The sequence below is a fragment of the Somniosus microcephalus genome, chromosome 9, assembly GCF_052327205.1.
Source record: "Somniosus microcephalus isolate GS21.2 chromosome 9, FLI_Smic_1.0, whole genome shotgun sequence".
Taxonomy (NCBI): domain Eukaryota; kingdom Metazoa; phylum Chordata; class Chondrichthyes; order Squaliformes; family Somniosidae; genus Somniosus; species Somniosus microcephalus.
This window is the reverse complement of record NC_140995.1, coordinates 733,923-739,314: the sequence shown is the minus strand read 5'-3', so window position 1 is coordinate 739,314 and position 5,392 is coordinate 733,923. Positions and strand designations below refer to the sequence as shown.

General features: G+C 51.5%; 1 pseudogene; it reads left to right on the top strand.

Moving 5' to 3' along the window:
- Positions 1-2,059: 2,059 nt before the first annotated feature.
- LOC147112217 (uncharacterized) lies at positions 2,060-4,084 on the top strand (annotated as a pseudogene).
- Positions 4,085-5,392: the final 1,308 nt, after the last annotated feature.

The window sequence follows — 5,392 nt, the reverse complement described above, 5'->3', positions numbered from 1 at the left end:
CATGAGTTTGATAGTAAGAACTGTCAAACTCATGAAAAGTACGGGTGCCCAAAAGACTAGTTTAACTTTAAATAAAAATTTTAAAAACATCCCAATAATTAAATAAACTATAAATAACTTTAAAAAAAACTAATTTAAACAATTAATCAAATTTTTGAAAAAAATAATTTTTTAAGAAATCGGGTCTAAAAATAAACTTACCTTACTGTAAAGTCCTTAAAAACAATAAAGCTGTGGAAAAAATGTTATAATTTTAAATAATAGACCACTTACCTTCAAGAATCAAGTCCTTACGCCTCCTTTTTATATGTCTAAAAAGTTCAGGCCCTTACACACGGGCAAACCTGTCGAAAAGAAGGAAGTTCACGCGTGTGCGCAGAGTCCTGCGCACACGCGTTGGACCTCTGAGCCCCTTGGAGGAAATGCCGGTTTCCCGCGCATGCGCTGTGCATGCTGAAATCCGGCACTTCCAACAGGCCCACGTGTGAGTACACTATCCGTACTCATGCGTTGGGACCGGAATTACTGGCCCAATATCTCCAACAATGCTGAGTTTTTTGGAGGCAGAAGCGTTTCGGGTTGGAACAACATTTCTGCCACATGATTATCTTCAACAGATTTGTTTTTGAAATGCAGTCATAAAACGATTCATTTCCAACAGTTTTATTTTTATTTTCTTGCCGATTTTCTCCCCTCCCCATCACGCCTGAAGTTGTTGAGTCCTTGCTGGGGTACGGTCCAGTAGGAACAAGCAGCCCTCTGGTACCTTCCTCAAGTAGCTGTTACTCTTGGGCTGGATTTGACAGTGATTGGTGTTTCAACTGGGGGAGCTAGCCCATCTCATCCTAATCTGATCCGGTCCTGACCTTGTGACCTCGTGTGCATTGCCAGCAGGGTTCGCTGAATAACATTCAGGAACAGAAACTTCTGCTGTTATTTCTCTTCTTAATCAAGGTCACTGAGACTAAGGAGTCAATTTTAACCGTACCCGTCTGACGGAAACAGGACGAATGGACAGTTAAGAATGAGTAGTTTACTTACCCGTTCAGATTCTGACCCTTTCGTGCCAGTTTGGATTTTAACCGGCAGATTGCGACAGGCGAACAAGGTGTCCCCCTCAAGGAGGTGGGTGGGCCTCATGAGTATAGATAAATTGGGGTTCTATTACATCAATTGCATTTTAACTGGGGCCTGAGCGAGGAAGCCACCTCACCAGGATGAGGCAGGCTGGTGGATAGAAAAGGTCCTCCAAGGTCATTGTAAACCTTTCCTTTGTACAACCAGGAAGAGCAGGAGTGCGCTTCTGAGACCCACAATCATAGAATCATAGAATCATAGAATGGTTACAGCACAGAAGGAGGCCATTCGGCCCTTCGAGCCCGTGCCGTACAAGGAAAGACACAAATTCCCCTGCAAAGGACTCCGCTCCTCCATCCTCCAAGACCATGCTAAACGCACCCCCCACCCCCATCCCAGACTTACCTGATTACCATGAACCTTTCTCTAGTGTTGGCCAGCGGACACTAGTCAGCCCACCAGCCAGCTACCATTTCCACCCGTTTCAGATGGGCAGCTGAATGGCGCCATGTAGATAAGGCCCAGGAATATTGATAACCTAAACCTGAAACTTTACGCCAAAGAGTGCGTTACTCACCCTGCCCACCATTCCCCTCCCCCACCCCCCCCACACCCCTACCGCCCAAAACATGCTCAGGGTTAAAATCAACCCCTAATTATAGCACTTCTAGCACTGCCCCAGCTGACATAGAATCAGATCACTAGAAATTGGATATGGCCCGAAAGCAGGTGGTGTCACCGGCCAGCGCTATTTGCCTGCGCCCGTTCAAAGTGGTGCAGGCAGCATGCCAAATCCGTGTTGTTGGCTGATTATAATGATTGGAGCGCTGATCTCAGCGCTGAATGCGCTGCTGGTTGGCTTAGCGCTGTATGGGGGGGGGGCCAATATCGGGGCCAATAATGTTTGGCCCAGGCTCGCTGCACTATTTAAAGGGGAGGCACTCTGTTGCAGAAGCACATCATTGTCATTGTAGAGCAATCCATGGCTCAGCAACCAAGGGAGCGAGCAGGAAGGTTTTCAGATGCTGCACTAAGGGCCTTAGTCCTGGCCGCACAACGAAGGCGTGCTGTACTGTTCTCGTAGGGAGGCAGGAGACCATCCAAGGCCACTTGCAGAAGGCTGTGGGAGGAGATAGCTGACTTCGCCATGGCCACCAGTGTGGTCCCAAGGACCTGGATCCAGTGCCGAAAAAAGTTTAATGACGTCACACGGCAGGTCAAGGTGAGTGAAGGTTTCAGCAAATGCCATATCTCGCCATCTGCACCACAAGCCTCACACACCGCTCAATGCACCACACCCCCAGCACTCACCGACCAACAATCTCTACCTATCACCACTCACACCTCACAATCAGAGCTTCACATCACCCTCAGAACCTTACCACTGCTGCAACACTCACACCCACATCTCACACTTACACACACTAACAGCTGTTCAACTATGGCAGGCACAGCACCCAAACATATTACGATAGCAAAATACTGCAGATGTTGGAAATCCGAAATTGCACTACACTCACTCACACACACTTCCCTTTCTCTTGCAGGCAAAGGTGGCTCAGAACAGGAGGGAGCAGTGGCAGATGGGTGGCGGTCAAGCCACAATACAGAACCTCACCGACCTGGAGGAATCGGTGTTTGACATTATTGGAGGGGCAGTGACGGAGTCCGTGGCCACCAGAGAAGTTAAAGCCCTTGCTGAGGATGACGGCACGGTCATTCCTAATCCTCTTCTCACATCCCACTTCCCCCTCATCTCTTCTCACTTACAAGCTGCTGATGCTGTATGCATGGATACCTTGCTTTCCCCATCCCCTGGACCACAACCCGACCCTTGTGCCTTTCTGCTTTCAGATACCCAAGAACTGCCAGTAGCCCAGCCTGTCCCTGATGTCCTCGAGGAGAGTGAAGGAGGAGCAGGAGAAGACACACAGTCACTGCAGCTGACACTCGCAGACAGCAGCTCAGAAAATGGCACTGCATGGAATGTAGAGGGTAGTAGAGAGGCGGGATCTGCACATGGTGAGGTACCGGGCACGAGTGGGCTGCAGCCAGGCCAGAAAAGAAAATGTGGCTCGGGGGCCAGCTCCTCAGAGGGCGAGTACATGCATGAGTTCTGCTGCATAGGACTCAGACAATGACCTTGATGGAGCGGCCTTCAGGAAAAGGGTGATGGGCTTGCACACAGAAATGCTTGATGCAGTGGCAAGACTGCCAGGGAGCCTCTTGTCAGTGTCAAGGAGCATGGAGGAGTCCGGCTCCAACATTGCATGGGACTTTGTGCAGAGCTTGGAGCCCATGATTGCCAGGGTGGAAATGATGGACAACTCCAGGAGAGACCTTGTGGACCCAGCCATGATGCTGCGTGCGATGGGTGAAGTCACAGCTTCCATTGCAGCACAGGTGGAGGTGACCCAACGTCTCAATGCTGCAGTGGAAGCTCAGACTGCTGCCATCGTCGCTGGGTTTCTGAGTCTCGAAAGGGGTTTGCAGGGTGTCGCAGCAGGCCAGCAATCTGTGCTCCAACAGATTGCTAGGAAAGCTGAGGCGCTGCCCCGGGGGAGTGGCAGTGGGTCTTTGGAGCAAGAACCTGCTGTCCTCTCTCAGGATGACAACATTCCTACTCCCAGCACTGCCACTCCGCCATTGCCCTTGGCGCTGCCTATCAGGCAGCCAGCCCAGACTGCTGCCGCCCATGCCAAGCTGGTGCAGTCTACAGCCAGGCCTTCTAGGTCCGCAGCTGGTCGAGGTTGTCGTGCAAGGCCAGCTGAAGTCTCTCCCAATGAAAGTCAGCATCCTTGGTGCAGCTACTGGGGAGAACCATGTAGGAGCACTAGAGTAGATAAAGGCACACGGACAACAGGCACTAAGGGAATGCACATGGGTAATGAGCTGATTGTAATTTTGATCAGATTTGGATAAATGTATGATTTTTGTTTGGAATGTGTGTTTCATGGTTTCTCTTATTTCAGCTTCGTACCCAGGAGGACGCTGTGACGTTCCATGACAGAGGGGTGGTATGATGGGGAAGTGCTGAACAACGGGAGTCTGGGGTTTCATTCACTGGAATCGGAGTCTGATGAGGCGTTCACGGACAACCCGTCCAGAATGGGGATTTGCTGCCTGCCTCCTCCCTCCCTCCTCTTCCTTGTCCTCTTCCTCCTCCTCTTCCTCTTCCTCTTCCTCCTCCTCCTCCTCCACTTCTTCCTCTTCCTCTTCCTCCTCCCTCCTTCCTCTTCCTCCTCCTCTTCCTCTTCCTCCTCCTCCTCTTCCTCGTCCTCCTCCTCTTCCTCCTCCTCTTCCTCTTCCTCTTCCTCTTCTTCCTCCTCCTCCTCTTCCTCTTCCTCCTCCTCCTCCTCTCCCTCCTTTTCCTTCTGAGGTGGTCCTGCAGTCCTTGGTGGCAAGGGCTGTGCCCTTATGATGGCCAAGTTGTGGAGCATGCAGCAGACTATGATGAAATGGGACACCTGATCCGGCATGTTGGAGGGCTCCTCCTGAGCGATGGTCTGCTCGATGATGTTCTTGTGGCAGCATGGCTGTCTTTATATGAGTGCTGGCCATGATGGTGGGGTTGTGGAGGGGAGTCATTAGCCAGGTGCAGAGCGGATAGCCCTGGTCTCCGAGCAACCAACCTTGGGTTTGCTGTGGTGGCTGGAAGAGCGCCGGCACACCGGACTGGTGCAGGATGAAGGCATCAGGATTGCTGCCAGGATAGCAGGCATTCACCATCATGATGCACTGGGCGTGATTGCACAACAACTGCACATTGAGTGAGTGGCAGCCTTTGCGGTTACGGAACATCTTACAATTGTTATGCGTTGCCCGCAAAGCCACGTGTGTGCAGTCGATGGCCCCCTGCACCGTGGGGAAGCCTGATATCCTGGCAAAGCCACATGCATGCTCATCCTGCTTCTCTCTGTTCAGAGAGAAGACAATGAAGTCCCTTCTCCTGGAGTAGAGAGCCTCTATGACCTCCCGGATGCAGCGACAGATGGTGAACTGGGAGATGTTAGCTATGTTTTCTGCTGCAGACTGGAAGGATCCACTGGCAAAGAAATTGAGGGCCCCGGTGACCTTGAGGGCTGCTGGGAGAGCCATCAGTGCCCTGGTCTGAGGCGGCAGGTCTGGTTGCAGGAGGTGGCAGTGTTCTGTAACCACCTCCTTGGTGAAGCGGAGCCTCCTAATACACTGCTCCTCTCTTAATTGAAGGTAGGAGAAGTGCTCGCTGAAGACCCGAAGTGAGTAAGGCCTCCTGTTGAGAGCCCTCCTGGCCCTCCTCCTCCTCCCTCTGTGAGCATCTTCTCCTCTTCTTCAC